This window comes from Schistocerca serialis, unplaced genomic scaffold (assembly GCF_023864345.2).
Source record: "Schistocerca serialis cubense isolate TAMUIC-IGC-003099 unplaced genomic scaffold, iqSchSeri2.2 HiC_scaffold_155, whole genome shotgun sequence".
In the NCBI taxonomy this organism is placed as follows: domain Eukaryota; kingdom Metazoa; phylum Arthropoda; class Insecta; order Orthoptera; family Acrididae; genus Schistocerca; species Schistocerca serialis.
Genome location: NW_026047714.1, coordinates 222,501 through 235,000, shown reverse-complemented (window position 1 = coordinate 235,000; position 12,500 = coordinate 222,501). Strand labels below are relative to the sequence as shown.

Sequence of the window (12,500 nt, the reverse complement as noted above, 5' to 3'; positions counted from 1 at the left end):
ATATCCCACCCTTCCGACATCCGCCATTGCTCAGCTAAGCCACGAACACCCACACATGTCCTACACAGGGGTGCACCCAACATCACAATACTGCCTCCTGTCACAGTACACAAACAATGGCAGGAATGAAAGACACAGATCTGCCACAACCTTGGAATCGGAGCGCCGCCTGTCATGAGCCACAAGTGCATCCTGACGTGACAAATCGGATGATCCCGCAGGCATGCACTTACGATAATCACTATCAACGAACCTGCCGCCCCCTCCCCCCCCAAAATACACCTTTCCCTACAACGTGTACCTTAACCTAAGCTATATTGTACCTTAACCTAAGCGATATTGTACCTTAACCTAAGGTATATCGTACCTTAACCTAACCTACATTGCGCCTTCACCTAACCTACGTTGTACCTTAACCTAACCTACGTTGTACCTTAACCTAACCTACGTTGTACCTTAACCTAACCTACGTTGTACCTTAACCTAACCCACGTTGTACCTTAACCTAACCTACGTTGTACCTTAACCTAACCTACGTTGTACCTTAACCTAACCTACGTTGTACCTTAACCTAACCTACGTTGTGCCTTAACCTAACCTACGTTGTGCCTTAACCTAACCTACGTTGTGCCTTAACCTAACCTACGTTGTGCCTTAACCTAACCTACGTTGTGCCTTAACCTAACCTACGTTGTGCCTTAACCTAACCTATGTTGTGCCTTAACCTAACCTATGTTGTGCCTTAACCTAACCTATGTTGTGCCTTAACCTAACCTATGTTGTGCCTTAACCTAACCTATGTTGTGCCTTAACCTAACCTATGTTGTGCCTTAACCTAACCTATGTTGTGCCTTAACCTAACCTATGTTGTGCCTTAACCTAACCTATGTTGTGCCTTAACCTAACCTATGTTGTGCCTTAACCTAACCTACGTTGTGCCTTAACCTAACCTACGTTGTGCCTTAACCTAACCTACGTTGTGCCTTAACCTAACCTACGTTGTGCCTTAACCTAACCTACGTTGTGCCTTAACCTAACCTACGTTGTGCCTTAACCTAACCTACGTTGTACCTTAACCTAACCTACGTTGTACCTTAACCTAACCTACGTTGTACCTTAACCTAACCTACGTTGTACCTTAACCTAACCTACGTTGTACCTTAACCTAACCTACGTTGTACCTTAACCTAACCTACGTTGTGCCTTAACCTAACCTACGTTGTGCCTTAACCTAACCTACGTTGTGCCTTAACCTAACCTACGTTGTGCCTTAACCTAACCTACGTTGTGCCTTAACCTAACCTACGTTGTGCCTTAACCTAACCTACGTTGTGCCTTAACCTAACCTATGTTGTGCCTTAACCTAACCTATGTTGTGCCTTAACCTAACCTATGTTGTGCCTTAACCTAACCTATGTTGTGCCTTAACCTAACCTATGTTGTGCCTTAACCTAACCTATGTTGTGCCTTAACCTAACCTATGTTGTGCCTTAACCTAACCTATGTTGTGCCTTAACCTAACCTATGTTGTGCCTTAACCTAACCTATGTTGTGCCTTAACCTAACCTATGTTGTGCCTTAACCTAACCTACGTTGTGCCTTAACCTAACCTACGTTGTGCCTTAACCTAACCTACGTTGTGCCTTAACCTAACCTACGTTGTGCCTTAACCTAACCTACGTTGTGCCTTAACCTAACCTACGTTGTGCCTTAACCTAACCTACGTTGTGCCTTAACCTAACCTACGTTGTGCCTTAACCTAACCTACGTTGTGCCTTAACCTAACCTACGTTGTGCCTTAACCTAACCTACGTTGTGCCTTAACCTAACCTACGTTGTGCCTTAACCTAACCTATGTTGTGCCTTAACCTAACCTATGTTGTGCCTTAACCTAACCTATGTTGTGCCTTAACCTAACCTATGTTGTGCCTTAACCTAACCTATGTTGTGCCTTAACCTAACCTATGTTGTGCCTTAACCTAACCTATGTTGTGCCTTAACCTAACCTATGTTGTGCCTTAACCTAACCTATGTTGTGCCTTAACCTAACCTATGTTGTGCCTTAACCTAACCTATGTTGTGCCTTAACCTAACCTATGTTGTGCCTTAACCTAACCTACGTTGTGCCTTAACCTAACCTACGTTGTGCCTTAACCTAACCCATATTGTACCTTAACCTAACCCATATTGTACCTTAACCTAACCCATATTGTACCTTAACCTAACCCATATTGTACCTTAACCTAACCCATATTGTACCTTAACGTAACCTAATTTGTGCCTTAACGTAACCTAATTTGTGCCTTAACGTAACCTAATTTGTGCCTTAACGTAACCTAATTTGTGCCTTAACGTAACCTAATTTGTGCCTTAACGTAACCTAATTTGTGCCTTAACGTAACCTAATTTGTGCCTTAACGTAACCTAATTTGTGCCTTAACGTAACCTAATTTGTGCCTTAACGTAACCTAATTTGTGCCTTAACGTAACCTAATTTGTGCCTTAACGTAACCTAATTTGTGCCTTAACGTAACCTAATTTGTGCCTTAACGTAACCTAATTTGTGCCTTAACGTAACCTAATTTGTGCCTTAACGTAACCTAATTTGTGCCTTAACGTAACCTAATTTGTGCCTTAACGTAACCCATGTTGTGCCTTAACGTAACCCATGTTGTGCCTTAACGTAACCCAATTTGTGCCTTAACGTAACCCATGTTGTGCCTTAACCTAACCTATATTGTGCCTCAACCTAACCTATATTGCGCCTTAACCTGACGCACGTTGTCGCTGAACCTGCTCTGTAATTGTTATGCAACTCGTTAAATTAGTGTAGTGTTGCCTAACCGCAACCCTCGCAATATAGTTCGCTATTCGCACTGCCCGGTCCCCTGTGTATCGCGTCATGTTAAACACCTTGCAGGTGTTGCTGACTTTCCACATGCTCCTGCTATACACTGTAATGTGGATAGCAGCAGGACGTACATGCCCCCCCCCCTTCCCCCCTGCCTTCGCAAGCTGGTCGTTGAGAAGTTTGCATGTTCAATGCCCTTCGCATGCCGACGTACTCAGCCTACGTTGTGGTACGGCCTGTCACCTGTCCGCCGATGTACGCAAAACCCACAAACTGTACTGCACATTGGTCCGTATGTACTGAATGATACATCGTGGCACATGTGTGACCGTACGACGACTGCGCCTAGCAACGGCAGACCATACAGTCCAAATATTGTGCACGCAGCTACGTGTCGTCTCCCTATAAGAGCTGGATTGCAGTGTGGTACGCCATTCAGACGTGTGGGAGGAACGGACGCCCTGGATGGCGATCAGCATGAGCAGTCTGTTGATGTAGTGGAGCGTGTATTCGGACGTAGTCGTCTCTTCTCACACACCGTGATAGCATGTTGCACCGCGTTCCACATCTGCGACATCCTGCAGAGGCCGGCTGACAGTCGTTCGCGCAATGGACACCGCATACGTACGGGGGCTACCTTCCACGTGTTCTCGAGGCGTGCACATGTTGTTGCGTCTATGTGGGCAGACGTAGTGTGTTGTGACACCTGACACAGGCATGCAATACTCGTTGCAAATGGCGATGGACGTCTACGTTTGCTGGTGACGTTACGCAAATGAACAACAGGTAACCCGTTGTGGTGCGGTTGTTCTCGCTAGAGGTGAATCAGTGTTGGCGACGATCGGTCGAGCTATTAACCGGTTGTTTCAGGGATACCCACCATGCCCACGAACGTGAAAGGGGACCCACCATGCCCACGAACGCGAAAGGGGATCTGGGTGTGAGGCGATACGCGGCGGTGGCTGGGTGGGACCGTCCCCGGCCGGTGAGGGGGGGCCGCCCGGCGTGCTGGCAGCGCGGTGCGTGGGCGCACGCGCTACAGCCGGCTGGTGGGGGCGGCCAGTGGCAGGCGCGCCGGCCGACGGACGCGGCAGGCGGCGCAGCTGCGCGCCGGCGCCCCCTGCTCGCGGCGCCTTGCGGCCAAAGTAGGTCCTCGCGGGCCCGGTGCGAAGCGCGGTGGCCATCTGCAGTGTGCTGGTCCGATTGAGGACTGTGTGCGCTGAGGATGCGCCGCCGCCCGGCGCTCGGCGCCGCGACGCCGTCTGCTGCTCGGTCGCCCCAGCGGTTCTCGCAGGTGGTTTGTATCGCAGCTGTGCGGACGTGTTGGCGCGTGCGCTGTGCTGGGAGAGTTCGCTTCGGCACCCAAGTGGGGCTTTTGTCCTTCTGTGGCGCTGGCGTTGGAGCTGCCGGTCACCGTAGGTGGCGCGTGTTGTCTCCCGCCGGCAATGCCACGACAGCACGCTCCCGGGCCTCTGTCGGCAGCGGCAAGCTCAGTTGGGAGCACGGGTGGTCGCACCTAAAGCGTCTACTCGCCTAACTCCGGGCGATTGCGCCTCTCTCGAACCCGACCAAGTACTTAGGACGGCGCTGCGCGCCGCCGGGACCTGAGAGGGTTTCGAGGTGTGTTGTGCAGGGGAGCTCAGCCTCCTCCTGTTTGCAGAATAATTGAGCGGACGCTTGCGTGTTCGCGCGGGCCCCCGGGACACACTCCCGGGCGGCCGGCTGCTCAGCTCTAGTTGACGCAGCTCCCTGGTTGATCCTGCCAGTAGTCATATGCTTGTCTCAAAGATTAAGCCATGCATGTCTCAGTACAAGCCGCATTAAGGTGAAACCGCGAATGGCTCATTAAATCAGTTATGGTTCCTTAGATCGTACCCACGTTACTTGGATAACTGTGGTAATTCTAGAGCTAATACATGCAAACAGAGTCCCGACCAGAGATGGAAGGGACGCTTTTATTAGATCAAAACCAATCGGTCGGCTCGTCCGGTCCGTTTGCCTTGGTGACTCTGAATAACTTTGGGCTGATCGCACGGTCCTCGTACCGGCGACGCATCTTTCAAATGTCTGCCTTATCAACTGTCGATGGTAGGTTCTGCGCCTACCATGGTTGTAACGGGTAACGGGGAATCAGGGTTCGATTCCGGAGAGGGAGCCTGAGAAACGGCTACCACATCCAAGGAAGGCAGCAGGCGCGCAAATTACCCACTCCCGGCACGGGGAGGTAGTGACGAAAAATAACGATACGGGACTCATCCGAGGCCCCGTAATCGGAATGAGTACACTTTAAATCCTTTAACGAGTATCTATTGGAGGGCAAGTCTGGTGCCAGCAGCCGCGGTAATTCCAGCTCCAATAGCGTATATTAAAGTTGTTGCGGTTAAAAAGCTCGTAGTTGGATTTGTGTCCCACGCTGTTGGTTCACCGCCCGTCGGTGTTTAACTGGCATGTATCGTGGGACGTCCTGCCGGTGGGGCGAGCCGAAGGCGTGCGACCGCCTCGTGCGTGCTCGTGCGTCCCGAGGCGGACCCCGTTGAAATCCTACCAGGGTGCTCTTTATTGAGTGTCTCGGTGGGCCGGCACGTTTACTTTGAACAAATTAGAGTGCTTAAAGCAGGCAAGCCCGCCTGAATACTGTGTGCATGGAATAATGGAATAGGACCTCGGTTCTATTTTGTTGGTTTTCGGAACCCGAGGTAATGATTAATAGGGACAGGCGGGGGCATTCGTATTGCGACGTTAGAGGTGAAATTCTTGGATCGTCGCAAGACGAACAGAAGCGAAAGCATTTGCCAAGTATGTTTTCATTAATCAAGAACGAAAGTTAGAGGTTCGAAGGCGATCAGATACCGCCCTAGTTCTAACCATAAACGATGCCAGCCAGCGATCCGCCGCAGTTCCTCCGATGACTCGGCGGGCAGCCTCCGGGAAACCAAAGCTTTTGGGTTCCGGGGGAAGTATGGTTGCAAAGCTGAAACTTAAAGGAATTGACGGAAGGGCACCACCAGGAGTGGAGCCTGCGGCTTAATTTGACTCAACACGGGAAACCTCACCAGGCCCGGACACCGGAAGGATTGACAGATTGATAGCTCTTTCTTGATTCGGTGGGTGGTGGTGCATGGCCGTTCTTAGTTGGTGGAGCGATTTGTCTGGTTAATTCCGATAACGAACGAGACTCTAGCCTGCTAACTAGTCGCGTGACATCCTTCGTGCTGTCAGCGATTACTTTTCTTCTTAGAGGGACAGGCGGCTTCTAGCCGCACGAGATTGAGCAATAACAGGTCTGTGATGCCCTTAGATGTTCTGGGCCGCACGCGCGCTACACTGAAGGAATCAGCGTGTCTTCCTAGGCCGAAAGGTCGGGGTAACCCGCTGAACCTCCTTCGTGCTAGGGATTGGGGCTTGCAATTGTTCCCCATGAACGAGGAATTCCCAGTAAGCGCGAGTCATAAGCTCGCGTTGATTACGTCCCTGCCCTTTGTACACACCGCCCGTCGCTACTACCGATTGAATGATTTAGTGAGGTCTTCGGACTGGTACGCGGCATTGACTCTGTCGTTGCCGATGCTACCGGAAAGATGACCAAACTTGATCATTTAGAGGAAGTAAAAGTCGTAACAAGGTTTCCGTAGGTGAACCTGCGGAAGGATCATTACCGACTAGACTGCATGTCTTTCGATGTGCGTGTCGTGTCGCGCAACACGCAGCTACCTGTACGGCTCGCAGTAGCCGTGCGCCGCGTGCGGAACCACGCGTTCGTCTCAAAACTAACGGCAATGTTGTGTGGTACGAGCGCTGAAGCGCTGGAGCGGCTGGCCTGCGGCACCTGGCGCCTGGCGCCGGTTTTGAATGACTTTCGCCCGACTGCCTGTCCGCTCCGGTGTGGAGCCGTACGACGCCCATCGGCCGTGAGGCCGTTGGACACTGAACGCTGGAACAGGGCCGCCACACGCCTCAGTCCCGCCTATGCAACTGTCTCGAAAGAGATGGTGGAAACTATGAAAAGATCACCCAGGACGGTGGATCACTCGGCTCGTGGGTCGATGAAGAACGCAGCAAATTGCGCGTCGACATGTGAACTGCAGGACACATGAACATCGACGTTTCGAACGCACATTGCGGTCCATGGATTCCGTTCCCGGGCCACGTCTGGCTGAGGGTCGGCTACGTATACTGAAGCGCGCGGCGTTTGCCCCGCTTCGCAGACCTGGGAGTGTCGTGGCCGCCTGTGGGGCCGGCCGCGTCTCCTTAAACGTGCGATGCGCGCCCGTCGCCTGGCGGTTCGCATACCGGTACTTACTCGGTAGCGTGCACAGCCGGCTGGCGGTGTGGCGTGCGACACCTCGTACAACGACCTCAGAGCAGGCGAGACTACCCGCTGAATTTAAGCATATTACTAAGCGGAGGAAAAGAAACTAACAAGGATTCCCCCAGTAGCGGCGAGCGAACAGGGAAGAGTCCAGCACCGAACCCCGCAGGCTGCCGCCTGTCGTGGCATGTGGTGTTTGGGAGGGTCCACTACCCCGACGCCTCGCGCCGAGCCCAAGTCCAACTTGAATGAGGCCACGGCCCGTAGAGGGTGCCAGGCCCGTAGCGGCCGGTGCGAGCGTCGGCGGGACCTCTCCTTCGAGTCGGGTTGCTTGAGAGTGCAGCTCCAAGTGGGTGGTAAACTCCATCTGAGACTAAATATGACCACGAGACCGATAGCGAACAAGTACCGTGAGGGAAAGTTGAAAAGAACTTTGAAGAGAGAGTTCAAAAGTACGTGAAACCGTTCTGGGGTAAACGTGAGAAGTCCGAAAGGTCGAACGGGTGAGATTCACGCCCATCCGGCCACTGGCCTCCGCCCTCGGCAGATGGGGCCGGCCGCCCGCGCGGAGCAATTCGCGGCGGGGTCGTGTCCGGTTGCCTTTCCACTCGCCGCGGGGCGGGGCCGTTCCGGTGTGCGGTGGGCCGCACTTCTCCCCTAGTAGGACGTCGCGACCCGCTGGGTGCCGGCCTACGGCCCGGGTGCGCAGCCTGTCCTTCCGCGGGCCTCGGTTCGCGTCTGTTGGGCAGAGCCCCGGTGTCCTGGCTGGCTGCCCGGCGGTATATCTGGAGGAGTCGATTCGCCCCTTTGGGCGCTCGGGCTCCCGGCAAGCGCGCGCGGTTCTTCCCGGATGACGGACCTACCTGGCCCGGCCCCGGACCCGCGCCGCTGTTGGCTCGGGATGCTCTCGGGCGGAATAATCGCTCCCGTCAGCGGCGCTTCAGCTTTGGACAATTTCACGACCCGTCTTGAAACACGGACCAAGGAGTCTAACATGTGCGCGAGTCATTGGGCTGTACGAAACCTAAAGGCGTAATGAAAGTGAAGGTCTCGCCTTGCGCGGGCCGAGGGAGGATGGGGCTTCCCCGCCCTTCACGGGGCGGCGGCCTCCGCACTCCCGGGGCGTCTCGTCCTCATTGCGAGGTGAGGCGCACCTAGAGCGTACACGTTGGGACCCGAAAGATGGTGAACTATGCCTGGCCAGGACGAAGTCAGGGGAAACCCTGATGGAGGTCCGTAGCGATTCTGACGTGCAAATCGATCGTCGGAGCTGGGTATAGGGGTGAAAGACTAATCGAACCATCTAGTAGCTGGTTCCCTCCGAAGTTTCCCTCAGGATAGCTGGTGCTCGTACGAGTCTCATCCGGTAAAGCGAATGATTAGAGGCCTTGGGGCCGAAACGACCTCAACCTATTCTCAAACTTTAAATGGGTGAGATCTCCGGCTTGCTTGATATGCTGAAGCCGCGAGCAAACGACTCGGATCGGAGTGCCAAGTGGGCCACTTTTGGTAAGCAGAACTGGCGCTGTGGGATGAACCAAACGCCGAGTTAAGGCGCCCGAATCGACGCTCATGGGAAACCATGAAAGGCGTTGGTTGCTTAAGACAGCAGGACGGTGGCCATGGAAGTCGGAATCCGCTAAGGAGTGTGTAACAACTCACCTGCCGAAGCAACTAGCCCTGAAAATGGATGGCGCTGAAGCGTCGTGCCTATACTCGGCCGTCAGTCTGGCAGTCATGGCCGGTCCTTGCGGCCGGCCGCGAAGCCCTGACGAGTAGGAGGGTCGCGGCGGTGGGCGCAGAAGGGTCTGGGCGTGAGCCTGCCTGGAGCCGCCGTCGGTGCAGATCTTGGTGGTAGTAGCAAATACTCCAGCGAGGCCCTGGAGGGCTGACGCGGAGAAGGGTTTCGTGTGAACAGCCGTTGCACACGAGTCAGTCGATCCTAAGCCCTAGGAGAAATCCGATGTTGATGGGGGCCGTCATAGCATGATGCGCTTTGTGCTGGCCCCCGTTGGGCGAAAGGGAATCCGGTTCCTATTCCGGAACCCGGCAGCGGAACCGATACAAGTCGGGCCCCTCTTTTAGAGATGCTCGTCGGGGTAACCCAAAAGGACCCGGAGACGCCGTCGGGAGATCGGGGAAGAGTTTTCTTTTCTGCATGAGCGTTCGAGTTCCCTGGAATCCTCTAGCAGGGAGATAGGGTTTGGAACGCGAAGAGCACCGCAGTTGCGGCGGTGTCCCGATCTTCCCCTCGGACCTTGAAAATCCGGGAGAGGGCCACGTGGAGGTGTCGCGCCGGTTCGTACCCATATCCGCAGCAGGTCTCCAAGGTGAAGAGCCTCTAGTCGATAGAATAATGTAGGTAAGGGAAGTCGGCAAATTGGATCCGTAACTTCGGGATAAGGATTGGCTCTGAGGATCGGGGCGTGTCGGGCTTGGTCGGGAAGTGGGTCAGCGCTAACGTGCCGGGCCTGGGCGAGGTGAGTGCCGTAGGGGTGCCGGTAAGTGCGGGCGTTTAGCGCGGGCGTGGTCTGCTCTCGCCGTTGGTCGGCCTCGTGCTGGCCGGCGGTGCAGGATGCGCGCGCCTGCGCGGCGTTCGCGCCCCGGTGCTTCAACCTGCGTGCAGGATCCGAGCTCGGTCCCGTGCCTTGGCCTCCCACGGATCTTCCTTGCTGCGAGGCCGCGTCCGCCTTAGCGTGCTCCTCCGGGGGCGCGCGGGTGCGCGGATTCTCTTCGGCCGCCATTCAACGATCAACTCAGAACTGGCACGGACTGGGGGAATCCGACTGTCTAATTAAAACAAAGCATTGCGATGGCCCTAGCGGGTGTTGACGCAATGTGATTTCTGCCCAGTGCTCTGAATGTCAACGTGAAGAAATTCAAGCAAGCGCGGGTAAACGGCGGGAGTAACTATGACTCTCTTAAGGTGGCCAAGTGGCGGCGGTGTGGCTGCATCCGGACTTGGCTTTTCGAAGTGCGGTCTTGATGTAGTCGTGCTGCTGCTGCGAGGTGCCTTCCTTGGGTTATGGTTACAGGGAGAGTGATGCGCAATACATGGGCCTAGCCCTCTTAGCCTCTCCTCTCCTGCGGTCTTCTCCCCTTCTCGTGGGCCCGCTGATTTTCGCAGAGTGGAAGACCGCACCAGGGGCTTGGGGGGGTTACCAGCCCCCCCTCGCATTATCCCTTTTTTGGTTGGGGGCAGTAACCAGAGAATAAGTGGTGGCCCTTCCGCTGAAGGTGCCACCCCAACTCCCCCAGCACCTAGCCGGCCAACCGGCCGTGCCGAAAATCTTGTAACTTTTGCAGCAGTATACGCCTGTAGTGAGGGCCACCGCAGCTTCACCACCAAGAATGGTCTCGGGGTCCATCGCCGCCGCCAACATCTTGCGGCCGCCAACGCGGAGATCGTGACGGAGAGGCATCGCGCGAGGTGGACGGAGGAAGAAGTCCTGTCGCTCGCCAAGGCAGAGGCCGAACTGTTCCTCGAGAGGGACGCCCGGTTCTTCTTTGTAAATCAAGAACTCATCAGGATGTTCCCCGACCGAACGCTTGAGGCAATCAAGTGCCGACGGCGGCAAGCTGCCCACAAGCAGCTTGTCCGCCAGTTCATGGAGGCGCTTGAGATCGGTCGGGGGGAAGAGCCGGCGTCTCGCCGGGGAGCAGCGAGCCCGCTGCCTGACGCGGGCGAGGCCGCTGCGCCGCCCGTCGACGCAGCCGAGGACTTCGCGGCCGACACCACCGGGCCGCCGCCGGAGGGGCCGACTGACGCCGCCATCTGGGAGCATCTGGCGGGGCTACCTGCTTCCGCCCAGCGTTTCTCTGCCCTGGATCGAGTCATAGGTCTGGGGCGGGGCACGCCGCCCGATGTCATCCTGGGCATGCTCCCGGATGCCCTTGCGTCGGTCGGGTCCAGAGGGGAGAGATCGATCACCAGGACACAGCGGCCGCGCCAACCATCGAAGCGGCCGCCTGCCGCGCCGCCGACGCAGAAGCGCAAGCGGCGCCGCTGGGAATACGCGAGAACGCAGGATGCCTTCCGACGGTCGCGTGCACGTTGCGTGCGCGGCCTCTTGGATGGCACCCTGCTCCAGCCGCCACCTGCCATCCCTGGTCTGCTGGACTTCTGGGCGGACCTCTTCACTAAGAAGCCCGTCTCCACCGCGGGCTTCATTCGTGACCGCCTCCTTCCGCACTCGGAGCCTGTCGCTCTTGAGTGCCTATGGGGGCCGGTCACACATGAGGAGGTCGCCGCCGCGTTGCCGCCCAGGGGATCAGCAGCTGGGCCGGACGGCCTTACCCCAGCGGAGTTGCGGCGCCTGCCGCACGAAGTCCTGGTGAAAGTGATGAATCTCTTCCTTCTGGCCCGCGCCCTTCCGGAACGCCTGCTTCGCGCGCGGACGTCCCTTCTCCCGAAAACGGCTGCACCAACATCCCCCGCTGACTTTCGCCCCATTACGGTCTGCTCGGTGTTGGCGCGGACCTTTCACAAGGTTCTCGCGTCACGCCTGATGCGCGCTTGTGCTGTGGACGAACGTCAGCGGGCATTCATCCCTCGGGATGGGATGTTGGAAAACACTTTCATCCTGGACACTGCTCTCACCGACGCAGTTCGCTCCTGCCGCTCTGTCTTTGTGGCGTCGATCGATGTATCTAAGGCATTCGATTCGGTGGATCATGCTGCCCTTCGCCCCGTGCTGAAGGCGCATGGCCTACCGGATTGCTTTGTCGAGTATGTCGAGCGGTGCTACGAGGGCAGCACGACAGTGATAGCGGACGGCGCCGGCGTGGGCGTGTCTGTGCAGCCAGCACGGGGCGTTCGCCAGGGCGATCCCCTCTCCCCCCTCCTGTTCAACTTTGCGGTGGACTACGTTTTAGGCCAACTGCCCTCCCACATCGGAGCTCGGATCCTCGGTCGCAGAGTCAACGCTGCGGCCTTTGCAGATGACGTCTTGCTGTTTGCAGCGACCCCGAGGGGCTTGCAGTCCCTCATCGACGCAGCTACCGCAGCCCTCGCCCACCTAGGGCTGCAGATCAACGCCCGGAAGTGTTTCACCCTCGCTTTAGTCGCGTCAGGGCGCGAGAAGAAGGTGAAGGTGGACAGCAATGTCACCTTCACAGCGGGCAATACCACCATGCCTGCCCTGCGTGTGGGTGAAACCTTCCGGTACCTGGGGCTGCAATTCTCCACGGCGGGTCGCTGTGTCTTCAATCCACGTCGTCACCTGGTGGAGCAGCTTGACGTCATCTCCCGAGCTCCGCTGAAGCCGCAACAGCGCCTCCACGCTCTCACCAACGTGCTTCTCCCTGGCCTGTACCACGGGCTGGCCCTCAGCCGCACCC

The 12,500-nt window shown here is 56.1% G+C and overlaps 2 non-coding genes and 1 pseudogene across 2 annotated transcripts; all 3 read left to right on the top strand.

Moving 5' to 3' along the window:
- Positions 1 to 4,597: 4,597 nt before the first annotated feature.
- LOC126443510 (small subunit ribosomal RNA) lies at positions 4,598 to 6,506 on the top strand. Its single transcript, XR_007581973.1, has one exon. It is a non-coding gene; the product is annotated as a small subunit ribosomal RNA (ribosomal RNA).
- A 353-nt stretch (positions 6,507 to 6,859) lies between these two features.
- LOC126443493 (5.8S ribosomal RNA) lies at positions 6,860 to 7,014 on the top strand. The gene has a single exon (XR_007581958.1). It is a non-coding gene; the product is annotated as a 5.8S ribosomal RNA (ribosomal RNA).
- A 188-nt stretch (positions 7,015 to 7,202) lies between these two features.
- The window catches only part of LOC126443530 (large subunit ribosomal RNA), a 7,964-nt pseudogene continuing 2,666 nt past the window's right edge, over positions 7,203 to 12,500 (top strand).